The sequence below is a fragment of the Bidens hawaiensis genome, unplaced genomic scaffold, assembly GCF_021521415.1.
Source record: "Bidens hawaiensis isolate Kalapana, Puna unplaced genomic scaffold, B.hawaiensis_p1.1 tig00008036_1, whole genome shotgun sequence".
NCBI classification, from domain to species: domain Eukaryota; kingdom Viridiplantae; phylum Streptophyta; class Magnoliopsida; order Asterales; family Asteraceae; genus Bidens; species Bidens hawaiensis.
In genome coordinates, this window is record NW_027491563.1 from 298,566 (window position 1) to 316,583 (window position 18,018).

The following is an 18,018-nucleotide window of genomic DNA, read 5'->3' on the forward strand; positions in this document are numbered from 1 at the left end:
GTAATGACATTCATTTTAATTAGAATTGTACTACGAAATACATGAATAGAGATGATCGGGTGGGTCAGTGGTGCGTCAGTGATCCAAATTGGTCGTTGTTCAAATATAAAAAAGTTGGGGATTACTCATACGCATATGAGTATCCTCTATAACCTTTTGAGCCTTTGGTCTTGTTATGTTTATTATCTTTAATAGCAAGATGTTGAATCTATCCCCATGGATAGAGGTAAGGCTGTCTACATCTTACCCTCCTCAGACCCTACCATAGCTTTGCTATTGGTGGGATATACTGAGTACGATGATGATGATGATGATGTTGAATCTAACTCCTCCTTTAAGCATTATGTTGAATCCTTGAGAGAGGTTTGATCTAGGGGCTTATAAGTAGAACCCGAGTGAATCTAGAAACCACCCGCCTCTTCCCATAAACCCTACAATATAGCCTCCGTTCGTCAATAAATTAAAGGGAAGGGGGGTGTTCCTTCTTCGACACCGATTTTGATTCTGATTGCGTTTCTGATCCCATCCCTACACAGTTTTTCATTCCGTGACAAGACCAAGAATTTAGTACACGAATTAATAGATATAAAGAGCGAACAAAGTACTACCATCCTAATTAAGCATATGATTCTGCTCTCAATCACAACTGTATTTCATTCCATCGCGAAGGTCTAGTTATATACTGTGCATATGTAAAACATTCACAATTTGTGATTCCTTTCTAAGACGGTTAGTTTTTGTACATAAAACATAGGACTGTTCAAAGGGTAAGACCCTACCCTTTTACCTAATACCCTACCCGGACCCTTTACCCTTTTATGAAGAAATGTGGACCCGAGACCCTAAACAATAAAAGGGTCGGTATAATTAACAATTTCAAGGGTCCAACCCTTTACCTTTAAAGTAGTAATCGTAGCTTATTTTCTGCATTTACTAGTTGCATATCTCATATATGCCTTTAATATATGAATCATAGAACAATTATACTTTCATTTAATAACACAGTAAACTCTAACTTCGAAAGTTTATCAACCATTTGAACCGATGTAAATAATATTCACATTCACAAATTACAGGTAGAAAACAATTCAGTGATTTTCATATATATATATATATATATGTTTCCAATCAGTAGTATGGCCTTATATTTTTATTTTTCTTAGTAGTTGGAAAATTTATGATAAATCATATATAAAATACAAACCTCTCATACATTTCAGATTAATCGAGAATCTGATGTATATCTATCTAGAAACTAGTAAACGGGTCAAGAGTTTGAAAAAAGGTCGACCCTTTAAGGTGAAATTTAAATACCCTTTACCCGACCCATATTATATATTCGGGTCTAATTAGGGTTTTACGAGTCAGGTAAAAGGGGTTCAAGGGTCTGACCATTATCTTGCTCACTCCATTAAAACATGTACCTTAGCTAGTGGGATGAATATATATATAAATTAGACAGAATTACAAAAATTGTTCTTTATCTTTACCTCAAATTTCACTCGTGATTCCTTATCTTCAAAATTGATCTTTTTTGTCATTTACGTTTCAAAATCCAACAGCTTTCGTCTTTTTCGCCTAACCCTAGTTAATTTTTCTTGTTAAGTCAAGTCATATGCCTTGCACATGAGGGCAAATTGGTCATTTTACCTATCAAATTAAAAAAATATATTAATAAATAAAATAAAACAATAAAAAACAATTAATATCTATTTATATTATTTCTCTCTCTCCCCCTTTCTTCTTCCTCCATAACCACCACCAAGCTTTCTGGCGGCCACCACCGGCCGCCGCCGTCTTCTTCTTTATATTATAATCCGTGACGAAATCAAGAAATTACACGGAAGAAGAACAGACTGACTATTTCATATATATTATATATTCCCCTGAAACTAATTTTCTTTCTTGCGAAAAAGTAGAATGCAAGCAAGTCCTTAAAGTTGGATCACTGTTGATTAACACCCTAATTTCATCAGCTTGATTATTATCAAATGGGTTTACAGCAATCCAAGGACGAGCTTTTGTATCAACAAGTTACAAATGCCAACACTGAAGCTGTCAAAAAGATTCGAACCGAAGGTGCTGGTCTTGAGGTATTTATTAATTCGAGTTTTGTGCTCAAAATTCGCAATTAAATTAATTTGGGTAATTCTTTTATACAATTCTTCGATTCTTGGAGTTGAATTGGTGAATTAGTTTACCCCAATTTCAATTTTTGACTGACAGATGGGTTTAATCACATTTACATATTTAAAGTTCGGTTCTTGTGCTATGATAACCGCATATAACACAGTAAATTAACGCTGATATGGGTTTTGTTGCTAATCTAGATTACTGTAGAAAACTTACTTCCCATATGAACCAGCAGCAACCCATTTGTTAAAGGTTAAAATCCCACACACACCTTAAAGGTTATGTAATGACTGTCTTATGTAATTCTGTCTATAAATTATAATACCTTCCAGGCCATGCTTTTCGTGGATCTTGAGTCTATTAATACACCTTTTGCATTTTGTCCAAAAATATAAGCTATTTTATGTTTAATTAGTGTGTCAAGTACACAACAAAATTAAGCATCATCATCATCATCATCATACTCAGTGTATCCAATTAATAGCAAAGCTATGGTAGGGTCTGAGGAGGGTAAGATGTACTACTCCATAGGAATAGAGAGGCTGCTTCCAGTGAGACCCCCGGCTCGATAGTGGTTTTGCATCAAGCCTTGGACATAAGGCACATAACACTCAACCATCAGACCTCAGCCGATTGGTGCATGTACCCTTATCTTTCGGTTATCAACGCCACCACATGATGCCTGATTAACCTTCCGCCGCTTTTAACGCTATTGTCACGAAATTAGTAAAATAACGTCAAAATTAGTGCAATTTCACTTTTGCCCACCCAAAGGCCCACACATATATACATTATATGCGCGCACCGCAAAATTATATTATTTCAATATACAAAAAACCTTTAAAAAAATAAAAACAATTATTAAAAAAAAATCATAACTCAAATTTAATAAGAAACGAAAAAAGTACAAACACAAAAATGTTTCCACCGTCTTCCTCGTTTAAAAAAAAATACAATGTTGAGGGATAAAGATTATTGTGTCTTTTTGTTTATTATTGTGTTTTGTGTTTATTTTCGTCATTGATTGTTCATTTTTTCCTTGACATTGTGTCTTTTTGTTTATCAATGTGTTTTGTGTTTATTTTCGCCATTGATTGTTCATTTTTTCCTTGACATCGTGTCTTTTTGTTTATCAATGTGTTTTTTGTTTATTTTCGTCATAGATTGTGTCTTTTTTCCTTAACATTGTGTTATATTACTCAAAATTGCGTTATATTTTGTGATCTATTGTGTCTTTTGCTCATTATTGTCATTGTGCCTTTTCGTCGTTTTTTTGGGAACAAGAATAACGGAGGAAAATTTTGAGTTTTTTTTTTTTTTTTTTTTTAAGTTATGATTTTTTTAATATATGTTTTGAATTTTTTATTGAGGGATTATTGTGTCTCACACTTCTTATTTTTATCTTCCAATGTATTTTAACCTTTTCCTTTAATAGTAAAGTAGTTTTATTCAATAAATCCACTCGGTTTTATATATTAAAAATTAACGTTGTTTTACCCTTTTAACAATTTGACATGTACGTTTTCATCGTTCTTTCCTAACAATTCAAGAAAAAATATATTATGAATTACTCCATTCCTAAAACATCACAAATATAGCTTATAAAGGTTAGAGATGATTATGAGGAAGATGACCTTACTGGGCGCCTAGCCTAGCTTAAAGCGAGTATCTAATTTAAAGTTTTCATGGATTCGATCTAGAATTTAGTTTTATCTTACTTTCTGATTGAATATGTAAATTTGACTGAATTTATGTTATGTTATGTTATTCAGCTCGAAACTAGTACTTCCCATATATATTATGAAACAAATACATTCGCTGTTTGAGATATCGAGATTCAGTAACTTGTAATGTCTTTCATTTTTATAGAATTGTACTATCTTATTGGTTGAATAACAATGAAATACATGAATTACAAAAAATATTCTTGTATTTGAGGATTACTCATGCATATGAGTATCCCCTATAACCTTTTGAGCCTTTAGTCTTGTTATGTTTATCATCTTTAATAGCAAGATGGTTAACTCCTTTAAGCATTATGTTGAATCTTTGAGAGAGGTTTGGTTTAGGGGTCGAAAAGTAGAAGCCGAGTGAATCCAGAAACCACCCGCCTCTTCCTGTAAACCCTACAATATGGCCTCCATTTGCCAATAAATTAAATGGTGTTCCTTCTTTGTGACACCTGGTAAATTCCCAATCCCTTAAACCAAGTAATCAACCTAAATATTAGGTAATTATGTTATATGCGCCTTGCGCGAGCGCGCCATGTTAGTCAGCGCGTGCATTTGTTATGTGCGCCCTGCGCGAGCGCGCCATGTTAGTCAGCGCGTGCATTTGTTATGTGCGCCCTGCGCGAGCGCGCCATGTTAGTCAGCGCGTGCATTTGTTATGTGCGCCCTGCGCGAGCGCGCCATGTTAGTCAGCGCGTGCATTTGTTATGTGCGCCCTGCGCGAGCGCGCCATGTTAGTCAGCGCGTGCATTTGTTATGTGCGCCCTGCGCGAGCGCGCCATGTTAAGAACCAGCGTGGGCATATGTTATATGCGCCATGCGCGAATGTTTTGGCTTTATGTTTTCATGTACCTTAACGTTATGTTGTCTAATGGGTTGACCATCCCGCATAATGCTAAGGCGGGTGCACCCTAAATCGTTTATGCGCGTGCGGAAGGGAACTAACCTCCCCGCATGGCGGGAACATTGAGAGCTAGTTTGTCTGAAGCTCCAAGATGGAATTGACTTCAACATAACTGATCACTATGTTGAAATACCAAGACCACCTGGAGAATCTACAAATGAAACTCAATGTCCCTGGCTGCGAGAAGGTCACGCACCTACCCGCAGCAAAGAAATGTCCTTCACGCAGAAAGCTATGCGCACAAAGTAATACGCACAGAACAGTCTATTCTCCAGGCGTAAGGAGATTTCTCCCGCCCAAAAGGAAACAGTAGCGTGTTTCAGAGACTTTCCACTTTTTACTGTACACTGACAAAAGTACCTGAAAAAGCACACTGTAACATGAAAAGTCAACTGTCAGCCACCCTATTCTCACCAACCCCAGACCTGCATGTCCTGTCCAAATCAAATCAAGATCTTTTAACCACTCCTCCACTTTTAAATAAACAATAAACAATAATAATTTCCATACTTTATCATCATTACACCTAGATATGAAAAGATTTCAATCCCCTAAAGCAAGGGATTGTGTTCCCTTGAGTTTGCCTATAAATATGTAACCTAAGTTATCACCCAAAACACACTTCAAAGAACTACAAACTTGCACTAATCCTCTCCCAAGCATCCGTTGTTTTCAGCTCCGATCCTGTTACTAGGTAAGCCGAGAATATAACCTTGAGATCTACTATCCAACCCTTATATTCTCCTATTTCTTGATCTTAATATATATACTTGTTATTTAATCGTATTCTAGACCTTCGATTCCGAGGCCAACACCAAGAAAACCCGAATCTCGATTAATCCCTTAACAAGAACCACAGGTGAGTCTCACAGCCCCTATTTTCGCTGTTTTCACTGTTTTTAAACTGTTTTCGGGGCGAGGGACACGTACTTAAATAATGTTTTATCATGGTATACTTACAAGCTATGCAAGCGATTATGTGTTTAAATTATATTTCATGATGAGCAATGCGAACGGTTATCTAAGGTTTTCGATGTGTGTGCGCTAGAACTCGAGTAAGTGATCACGTTACCATTGGAACTCTAAGGGTAGGGACTGCTGGTTTGATCCACCCACTCGTAGGGGTCGCACCTCTTTGCATGGACGAGTGCCTAGTATGGTCATGGGGCAGTACTATGGGTTTGAGCCCGCTCGTAGGGGTCGCGCCTCTTTGCATGGACGAGCGCCTTGTTTTCCGGCACAACGTCCGCGCGTAACCCGCGGGACGGAATTATTGATTAGCTCGTAGTGGCAGCGCCACTTTGCATGGACGAGCACATTTTCCTGAAACGTTCGCGCGTAACCCGCGGGACGGTATTACTTATTTTAGCTCGTAGTGGCAGCGCCACTTTGCATAGACGAGCACAGTTCCCAGAAATGTTCGCGCGTAACCCGCGGAACGATTTTATCAGAATATGTTGATAGGACTATGTTTTACCAAGCATGTGTTTTAATGATGCTATCAGAATTATGTTTCAGAATGATTTGTATCAAGATTATGATGCAAACACGATTTATCAAGTTACTAAAACTTGTGAACTCACTCAGTTTATACTGATTCAAATGTTTTTACGTGTCTTTCAGGAGATAACTAGGTAGCGCATGGAGTCACACTTAGAACACCTCACGCTGAACATCTAAAACTAGCTTTTTGGAAGATTTTAGTTCTATTCCTTCGATGCGCGTGGTTGTTCCCGCCGCGCAAGGGGATATGGCGTGGAAATCTTCAACAGTTTTTATACTTGGATGTTTTTATGTAATTTTTAATCAATGTAATGTATTTGTATTAAACTTTTCATGCGAAATGAAAATCTTTGAATGTTTGCAATGGCCCGTGCTTAATTATCAATCCCCACTCGTGCGCGCCCGGCTGATTCCGCCGCTCAGGGCCGGGTGTGACAGATTGGTATCAGAGCACTGGTTATAGCGAACTAGGAAAAGAAGTTTTAACCTAGACTATAACCGTTGGGGAATCGCATGAAATATTTTTCAAAGAAAATATTTTCAAAAGAAACTATACACACACTTAGGAACACGGGTCACACAGTGTAGTAAACAATGATAACATTATGTGCTCAAAGTACATGCGCTAAGTTTGATATATTTTCACTCTTTTAAAGCGAGAATGCCTCCAACTAAAGCCAAAGGAATTACCATGACGCCCGAGGAACTCGCGGGAATAATCGCGCAAGCAATCGCAACACATGAGGCCAGCAAGGCCGAATCAAGTCAGGGTCGTCAGAATGAGACCCCAGAACCCGAATCAGGAGCCTTGGACAAAGGATGCTCCTATAAGACATTCATGGCCTGTAAGCCTTGGCCATTCAAGGGAACCGAAGGGGCCATTGGGCTCTACAACTGGATTGACAAGATGGAGACAGTTCTCTCCATTAGCGGATGTAGTGAGAACCAGAAGGTCCTTTACGCGACCTGCATGTTCCAAGAAGCAGCTTCGTCTTGGTGGAAGCTTCAAGTGAAAACCTTGGGGCGAGAAGTTGCTCTCCACAAGACCTGGGAGGAACTGAAGGAAATGATGATGAGAAAGTTCTGCTCTCGCGCAGAAATTCAGAACCTACAACAGGAATTCTGGAACCACACCATGGTAGGGACGGATATCGACGCCTACAACAACCGGTTCAACGAGCTTTGCCAGTTGGTACCAGACATGGCAAACACGGAGGAAAAGAAGATCGAGAGGTATATCTTTGGGCTACCTCCTGTTGTTAGGGTTCCGCTCAACGCCGCAGCGCCTCCAACCTTTGATGAGGCGGTAGCGCGGGCCATCACCCTTACAAGGGATACGGTCCGTGCAGGTATGTTGACTCCGCGCGGAATCGAGCAGCGAACCTCTGATCCCAAGAGGAAATGGAACTCTCACCACCGAGGGTCCGACTCCAAGCAGCCACCGTTCAAGAAGCAGGAGAGCTTAAGGGCTTACGCGATCGAAGCCGCGGAGCCATCAAGGAAAGGATACAGCGGGCCTCGCCCATGGTGCAGCAAATGCAAGTATCACCACGAGGGTGAATGCACAAGAATCGAATGTGCCAAATGTGGCAGACCAGGGCACAAGACGATGAATTGCCGTGTCAGAGAAGCTGGAGCAAGCGACAACTGCTACGCATGCGGGAAGCCAGGGCATTTTAGTCGGGATTGCCCGCAAAAGGGGAACCAAGCTCGCGGGAGAGCTTTTGTGATCGGCGCAGGCGAAGCTAAAGAAGAGCCGAATGTGGTAACCGGTACGTTTTTGCTTAACGGACATTTTGCATCTGTCTTATTTGATACTGGCGCTGACCTAAGTTTTATATCCGCCGAGTTTAAAGACTCCCTAGGCCTAGCAACCAGTAGGCTAGACACACCCTATACTATAGAACTAGCCAATGGTAGGCAGTTATGCGCGAACGAAAGAACTGAACAATGTGTTATAGTCATGGGAGGTCACGGGTTCAATATTAACTTGTTGCCAATAGACTTGGGAAGTTTTGACATTGTGGTAGGTATGGATTGGTTAGTCGAGAACCGCGCGGAAGTTATTTGCCATGAGAAGCGGGTTCGGATCCCACTGTTGAACGGAGAAACCTTGGTAATTCAAGGGGAAAGAAGGGGAGTTGCGACGAAACTGATTTCGTGCCTAAAGGCGCGAAAGTGCCTAAGGAAAGGGTGCTACGCCTTCCTGGCGCATGTCGTAGAGAAGAAAGGAGATGAGCGAAGAATTGAAGACTTACCAGTAGTGCGCGAATTTCCAGAAGTTTTTCCTGAAGATTTGCCCGGATTACCGCCGCCGCGACAAGTCGAGTTTCGTATTGATTTAGTCCCAGGAGCTGCGCCAGTAGCTCGAGCGCCTTATCGATTAGCTCCATCTGAGATGCAAGAGCTATCCAATCAGTTACAGGAACTATTGGATAAGGGTTTCATACGCCCAAGCTTTTCACCTTGGGGAGCTCCAGTACTGTTTGTTAAGAAGAAGGATGGTTCGTTCAGAATGTGTATTGACTACAGGGAGCTGAACAAGCTGACAGTCAAGAATCGGTACCCCTTACCGAGGATTGACGACTTATTTGACCAGTTGTAGGGATCCAGTTATTATTCGAAGATAGATCTACGGTCAGGATACCACCAACTTAGGGTCCATGAGGAAGATGTGCCGAAAACAGCCTTCCGAACTAGATACGGCCATTATGAGTTCTTAGTGATGCCTTTCGGGCTAACTAATGCGCCGGCTGTGTTCATGGATCTGATGAACCGCGTGTGCAAACCATACTTGGACAAGTTTGTGATTGTGTTTATAGATGATATTCTGATTTACTCACGGACCAAGGCCGAGCATGAGCAACACCTGAGATTGATTTTGGAATTGTTGAGGAAAGAAAAGTTGTATGCGAAGTTTTCCAAGTGCGAGTTTTGGCTTAGAGAAGTTCACTTTCTAGGTCACGTTGTAAACGAGAAAGGAATACACGTTGATCCTTCCAGAGTCAAGGCCATCAAAAATTGGGAAGCGCCAAAAACCCCAACTGAGGTGAGGCAATTCCTAGGACTAGCTGGCTACTATCGACGCTTCATTGAGAACTTCTCCAAAATAGCTCTACCTCTGACCGCGCTAACTCAGAAAGACAAGAAGTTTGTTTGGGGCGAAAATCAGGAAACAGCATTTCAAATGTTGAAACAGAAGTTATGTAGTGCGCCAATTTTGTCTTTGCCCGAGGGGATGGATGACATTGTTGTTTACTGCGACGCTTCACATCAGGGACTTGGATGTGTCCTTATGCAGCGAAACAAAGTCATAGCGTATGCCTCACGCCAACTCAAGACCAATGAGAAGAACTACACAACGCATGATTTAGAACTTGGAGCGGTTGTCTTCGCGCTAAAGATTTGGCGCCATTACCTCTATGGTACAAAGTGTATAATCTTTACGGATCACAAGAGCCTTCAACATATATTTGATCAAAAGGATTTAAACATGAGGCAACGAAGATGGGTGGAGTTGTTGAATGATTATGATTGTGAAATTAAGTACCACCCTGGAAAGGCGAATGTGGTAGCAGACGCGCTAAGTAGGAAGGAGCGAATAAAAACGCTACGAGTCAAGGCTCTAAGGTTGACCATTCACGCAGATCTCTCTACCCTCATCCGAGACGCTCAGCAAGAAGCCTTGAAACCAGAGTTTGTTAAAAACGAATGCCTTGGGGGTATGGTTAAGAGTTTGGAACTTAAAGAGAACGGCAATCTATATTTCGCTAACCGCATATGGGTCCCTCTCAAGGGAGGATTTCGCGAGCAAGTATTAAACGAAGCTCACAAGACGCGGTATTCCGTACATCCTGGCGCAGACAAGATGTACCAAGATGTTAAAGCGCTATATTGGTGGCCCAATCTTAAAGGCGCCATCGCGACGTATGTCAGTAAGTGCCTGACGTGTTCAAAAGTAAAGGCTGAATATCAGAAGCCGTCGGGGTTGCTTCAGCAGCCAGAAATTCCCATGTGGAAGTGGGAACAAATCTCTATGGACTTCATCACCAAACTGCCAAGGACACCTGGGGGTTATGACACGATCTGGGTTATTGTAGATCGGCTAACTAAGTCAGCGCACTTCCTGCCGATCAAGGAAACCGATAAGATGGAAAAGTTAGCCCGATTGTATATTCGAGAAGTAGTTTCAAAACATGGAGTCCCAGTGTCCATCATTTCTGATAGAGATAGTCGGTTCACATCAAGGTTTTGGAGATCGTTACAAGGAGCTCTAGGTACTCGCCTTGATATGAGTACAGCTTATCATCCTCAAACGGATGGGCAAAGCGAACGAACAATCCAGACATTGGAAGATATGCTGCGCGCTGTGCGCAATCGACTTCGGTGGTAGCTGGGATACTCATCTCCCATTGGTTGAATTTTCTTACAACAACAGCTATCACACAAGCATTAGGGCTGCGCCGTTCGAAGCTTTGTATGGGCGCAAGTGTAGATCCCCACTGTGCTGGGCTGAAGTGGGTGACAAGCAAATGACTGGTCCAGAATTGATCCAAGAAACAACAGACAAGATTTTTCAGATAAGGGATCGCCTTAAGACAGCGCGCGATAGACAGAAGAGCTACGCAGATGTGCGAAGAAAACCATTGGAGTTTCAAGTAGGGGATAGAGTACTGTTGAAAGTCTCTCCATGGAAAGGAGTCCCCCGTTTCGGCAAGCGAGGAAAGTTGAATCCGCGCTACATTGGACCATTTGAGATCCTGGAAAGGATCGGTCCGGTTGCTTATAAACTCCGTTTACCCGCCGAACTCAGTGGAGTTCATGATACGTTTCATGTGTCCAACCTCAAAAAGTGTTTATCTGATGAAACGTTGATTTTACCGTTGGAAGAGATTCACATCGACAAACAACTGCACTTCGTAGAAGAGCCTATAGCCGTAACCGATTGGAAAGAACAAAAGTTACGCAGAAGCAGCATCAAGTTAGTAAAGGTTCAATGGAACTCAAAGCGTGGGCCTGAATTCACTTGGGAAAGAGAAGATCAAATGCGCCAGAAATACCCACACCTCTTTCAGAACGTGGCTCCTGCCAGCGACGTCTCCTAAATTTCGGGACGAAATTCCCTTAACAGGGGGAGAATGTGACACCTGGTAAATTCCCAATCCCTTAAACCAAGTAATCAACCTAAATATTAGGTAATTATGTTATATGCGCCTTGCGCGAGCGCGCCATGTTAGTCAGCGCGTGCATTTGTTATGTGCGCCCTGCGCGAGCGCGCCATGTTAGTCAGCGCGTGCATTTGTTATGTGCGCCCTGCGCGAGCGCGCCATGTTAGTCAGCGCGTGCATTTGTTATGTGCGCCCTGCGCGAGCGCGCCATGTTAGTCAGCGCGTGCATTTGTTATGTGCGCCCTGCGCGAGCGCGCCATGTTAGTCAGCGCGTGCATTTGTTATGTGCGCCCTGCGCGAGCGCGCCATGTTAAGAACCAGCGTGGGCATATGTTATATGCGCCATGCGCGAATGTTTTGGCTTTATGTTTTCATGTACCTTAACGTTATGTTGTCTAATGGGTTGACCATCCCGCATAATGCTAAGGCGGGTGCACCCTAAATCGTTTATGCGCGTGCGGAAGGGAACTAACCTCCCCGCATGGCGGGAACATTGAGAGCTAGTTTGTCTGAAGCTCCAAGATGGAATTGACTTCAACATAACTGATCACTATGTTGAAATACCAAGACCACCTGGAGAATCTACAAATGAAACTCAATGTCCCTGGCTGCGAGAAGGTCACGCACCTACCCGCAGCAAAGAAATGTCCTTCACGCAGAAAGCTATGCGCACAAAGTAATACGCACAGAACAGTCTATTCTCCAGGCGTAAGGAGATTTCTCCCGCCCAAAAGGAAACAGTAGCGTGTTTCAGAGACTTTCCACTTTTTACTGTACACTGACAAAAGTACCTGAAAAAGCACACTGTAACATGAAAAGTCAACTGTCAGCCACCCTATTCTCACCAACCCCAGACCTGCATGTCCTGTCCAAATCAAATCAAGATCTTTTAACCACTCCTCCACTTTTAAATAAACAATAAACAATAATAATTTCCATACTTTATCATCATTACACCTAGATATGAAAAGATTTCAATCCCCTAAAGCAAGGGATTGTGTTCCCTTGAGTTTGCCTATAAATATGTAACCTAAGTTATCACCCAAAACACACTTCAAAGAACTACAAACTTGCACTAATCCTCTCCCAAGCATCCGTTGTTTTCAGCTCCGATCCTGTTACTAGGTAAGCCGAGAATATAACCTTGAGATCTACTATCCAACCCTTATATTCTCCTATTTCTTGATCTTAATATATATACTTGTTATTTAATCGTATTCTAGACCTTCGATTCCGAGGCCAACACCAAGAAAACCCGAATCTCGATTAATCCCTTAACAAGAACCACAGGTGAGTCTCACAGCCCCTATTTTCGCTGTTTTCACTGTTTTTAAACTGTTTTCGGGGCGAGGGACACGTACTTAAATAATGTTTTATCATGGTATACTTACAAGCTATGCAAGCGATTATGTGTTTAAATTATATTTCATGATGAGCAATGCGAACGGTTATCTAAGGTTTTCGATGTGTGTGCGCTAGAACTCGAGTAAGTGATCACGTTACCATTGGAACTCTAAGGGTAGGGACTGCTGGTTTGATCCACCCACTCGTAGGGGTCGCACCTCTTTGCATGGACGAGTGCCTAGTATGGTCATGGGGCAGTACTATGGGTTTGAGCCCGCTCGTAGGGGTCGCGCCTCTTTGCATGGACGAGCGCCTTGTTTTCCGGCACAACGTCCGCGCGTAACCCGCGGGACGGAATTATTGATTAGCTCGTAGTGGCAGCGCCACTTTGCATGGACGAGCACATTTTCCTGAAACGTTCGCGCGTAACCCGCGGGACGGTATTACTTATTTTAGCTCGTAGTGGCAGCGCCACTTTGCATAGACGAGCACAGTTCCCAGAAATGTTCGTGCGTAACCCGCGGAACGATTTTATCAGAATATGTTGATAGGACTATGTTTTACCAAGCATGTGTTTTAATGATGCTATCAGAATTATGTTTCAGAATGATTTGTATCAAGATTATGATGCAAACACGATTTATCAAGTTACTAAAACTTGTGAACTCACTCAGTTTATACTGATTCAAATGTTTTTACGTGTCTTTCAGGAGATAACTAGGTAGCGCATGGAGTCACACTTAGAACACCTCACGCTGAACATCTAAAACTAGCTTTTTGGAAGATTTTAGTTCTATCCCTTCGATGCGCGTGGTTGTTCCCGCCGCGCAAGGGGATATGGCGTGGAAATCTTCAACAGTTTTTATACTTGGATGTTTTTATGTAATTTTTAATCAATGTAATGTATTTGTATTAAACTTTTCATGCGAAATGAAAATCTTTGAATGTTTGCAATGGCCCGTGCTTAATTATCAATCCCCACTCGTGCGCGCCCGGCTGATTCCGCCGCTCAGGGCCGGGTGTGACATTCTTCAACACCAAATGGCCCAAATGTTCTTTTGTTGGTCTTGAAAGTGAGTGACCGAATCACGGGGCTGCCTCCATAGACCACACGGCAATAGTGGCCGCTAACACTAACTAAGATCTCCTCAGGATATTGTAGTTTAATCTGAAATAAATACATAAATTTCTTAAATCATTTTCCAACTTTAAATATAGTGCGTGGAAATTTATTAAAAATGTATTTACCTGAGCGGATTTCATTCCACCAAAGCCACCATGTTTTTCTGCCAGAAAGGGTTTACCATTGTAATCATATGTTACATGAATTGAGTCGATGCAGCTGCCGTATACAAGAGTTATTTCTCTTACTCCGGTGTGTACTCCATCATTCCATTCAACTCCTCCATGTCCTCCCTATGGTCCCAATAGTTTACTACCATCCTGCAATATTCAAATATCAGTGAGGCCATGTTCATAATGTAGAGAAAAAGTTTAAACACTAAAACAAGTATACAAATTAAGCGATTAGAATTACATACCATGATGAGCTCAAGAAATTGCTTGAAAGAGAAGTCTATACAAAGAAAGATGTAATGATAATTGTGAATCTTGCTCTTGCTATTTCACACTGATTATAGACTACATATATAGAGCAATCAAAGCACTTCATAGAGCAATCAAAGCACTTCAATGCTAAGCTCCTTATTCCTATTTTGATTCCATATTCCAACAAAGAGGTCATTCACATTTCACAATCACAATTCACATGCATAAAGCATTTTATGCACTAATTCTTTCATCCCAGGATTTTTTTTATTATGCTCACATACGTAGAACATGTTTTTTTTATTATGCTCGAAATGTAAAACATGACCTGTAGATGGTGGGAAAAAAAGGGATAATGCTTTCTGAACATATCATTTGCCATTACCCTCTGCTTTTTCTTTGAATATATGCCATAGCATAGTAGATTCACTTCTTATGTGCTAGTTGTAACATTATTGTAATTATGAAATAGGCAAATTTGTATACGCGTTATATATTATGATAGTAATGAATATACTAGCTTATCATATAGGACATATAAAATGTTATAATGCTAAATGGTATATACGCATGTCTTTAGAAGCGACTCGATATGTTTAGAGGCATAAAACAAAATGAAAATTCAGGCCATTGTTTCAATTTTTTTGTTCTTTATCCAGACTTAGAATCGGTAATAATAAACTAAAAATGGTATATTGCACTTGAACCGTGGATGTGATCACAACCAAACCAAAATTATTATATAGTTTAACTTGCACCTACGTACGAAACATTTTCTTTCTTTTTGACAAGTAGCAATATGAATAAAAAAAAGAGAAAATTACTGTCTACGTCCATGTGGTTTTTAGACGGAGTCACTTTGCGTCCCTGAATAAAAAATATGAACTGTTTAAATCCCCGTGTTTTAAAAGTTAAACCATTTTTGTCCCTCAATCTAACATCCGTTAACATGAAGTTTAAAATCAAGGGTATATATGTAATTTGCACCTTGTTCATATTTACCCTAGAATAATAAAACTACCACCCTTTCAAAACTTAAACAATTTACAGTAGCACAAAAAAAAAAAAAAAACAGCCGGCCTTTATCTACATGACGTTCACAATCGCCGTTCACAATCGCCATTCACATTCGCGGTTCAATCAATTCCACAACCGTTCACCATCGTCGTTCACCCTCCTCGTTCAATCTATTACTCCGGCCGTTCACCTTGTGACCTCGATTTCGCCGACGAGGAAGAGGAGAATTGTAACATTTTGGCTCCAATCGAAGATGATAGTTACCTAGGGCTCCAATCAAATCGAAGAGGAAGAAGAAGAATCAGTCAATTATGTGAATTAGGGCTCCATATTACCAAGGAGATGAGGAAGAAAGAAGAAGCATATGTGATTTAGGGCTCCAGAAGAAGAAGAAGAAGAAGCGCATGTGAAGAAGTTCCAGATGATTATCGATGTGCTTGTTGACATGTATATTTTATAATCAATTAAGGGTAAAAGAGTAAAATCCAACAAATTTTGACGGAATAACCAACTACAAGTTAACGGAGGGATGAAAATGGTTCAACTTTTAAAACACGGTGATTTAAACAATTCATATTTTTTATCAGGGACGCAAAGTGATTCCGTCGAAAAACCACAGGGACTTAAACAACAATTTTCTCATTAAAAAAAAAAAAAGAAAAATAAAACAGCAAAATGAAAAAGAAGTGAAAAACAAAAAAACAGTAATTTGTCTATAAGACTAAGGTTTACCTTTGAACACTAAGGATCTATTTGACAAACTTGTTCTGAATCATTAAGAGGTCTGACTGATTTAGTGGTAGCCTTTGAATCATTTAATATGTATCTGAAACTTAACAATTAATATGCTTCATGAACCATTATGAGGTCACTTTTTAGTGAACCAAACACACGCTACTTCTGACTGACCGATTCTGAACAGATCCAACGCACATTCCAATATTTGACTGAATCATTTCTTTTATGTTCTTCTCAATTGTTGCTTGAAACTAAAACTATGCATATATTTGACTGAACCATACTTGTGTTATGTTCTTAACTACTGCTTGAAACTAGTACTATGTATTAGGGATGAGCTTGATACCGTACCGGTACTGAAAATCCCGATCCCGAAAATCACAAATTTTTGGTACCGGTACGGTACCGGCATTTAAGGTAAATTTCGGGAAATACCGGTACCGGTCCCGAAAACTAAAACTTTGGTACCGATTCGGTACCAACGGTACCAAATCGGTACCGATTTTGGTACCGGTGTCAGTCGGTACCTGTACCGATTTTGCTCATCCCTACTATGCATATATATTATGTGTCACACCCCAACCTAAAACGGAAATGCCGGGGCTTGAGCATGATTGCTCATAGCTCGAGGTAAGTATCATATAATAAATGTGATAATATCTAACAATTAATTTATTAAATTCCAAAATACAATATCATAAATAGCAAATAATCCATAATGATTATAGAATAATCCAAATAAAAACTCAAAGCAAATTTGTCTTTAAATATTCCTAAGGTCTCGACTAGATGTCCATAACTTTAAGTCCTCAATTTAGGCGATAACCTGCATATGCGTATAAAATAAATAGATTTGTCAACAATAATGTTGAGTGAGCATTCCACCAGTTTTGCAAGTTACAATATAATATGAAAGATATAGCAAAACGTAAATAAAACGGTAAATATAACCAAACCATGAGCAATTAAGGTGTCAAGAGACCATTGCCAAGCGAATCGGGAGCCGGTTAAACATGACGGTCATATGATCATACTAATATGAGAATATGTTGGACCTCTCCGAATGCGTAAAGTAAACAAGTAAATCAAATAGCAAGTATGTTCGGTAAATCACACACAATATCACATTTGCTAATGTTAAGATATGTATAATACGAAATACTATAGTATGCATATGTCCCCAAAACGTTTGAAAATAAGTAATAGGGGAATGACATGAACTCACCTTAATAATAAGCGAGTTAATTAAATATAAGAATAAATTAAGACTTCCTCCGATTAACGCGCCAAACGATGAAAACCAAATGTTTTGGGTAAAAATCAACAAGTGCAATTTCGTAACCAAATTAGTAAGTGAGGTATGGTGCTTGGTTGAAAATGAACGTATAAATGAAGTGACACAAGGATTTGTTGCGAGGAAAAAACCCGTTATCCTGAGGATAACAAGAAAAAAACCCCGGGCGGTGAAAACTATCACCACCAGTTTATTAATAATCGAAAGAGGTTACAAGTGCTGGAGCTATTTGGATCGTGCTACAATGAACGATTACTGCTAAGTATCGAGTCTAGAGTTTGTGTCAAATGATCCAAGCTTTAGCTCTATTTATACAAAAATTCAGCTAACTGTAATTCCTAAAAATATGGAAATAGTAGACTACTTCAAATTAGCCATTTGAGCTCCACGACTTCCATTAAGCACGTTTTGTTTGAAGTAGTTGAGTTGTGGTACGAGTCTTCAAGGGATCATGTGAACGTTATAAGACCTGGTAAACATCAAAGAAAGGCGATTGAATCGTTAGTTAGACAATATATTAAGGATACCTGATGCTTGGGAGTATATTGTATCCTGAAGTTATCCTAAATACGTCGCCTGATTAGGATACTGAAAATCTGATGCCTAACAATTGTCCCCAAAATTGACGGCTGTAAAAGG

The 18,018-nt window shown here is 40.3% G+C and overlaps 1 pseudogene; it reads right to left on the reverse strand.

The window, feature by feature from the left end:
• Window positions 1-121: 121 nt before the first annotated feature.
• LOC143636614 (jacalin-related lectin 19-like) lies at window positions 122-16,303 on the reverse strand (annotated as a pseudogene).
• Between the last annotated feature and the right edge of the window lie 1,715 nt (window positions 16,304-18,018).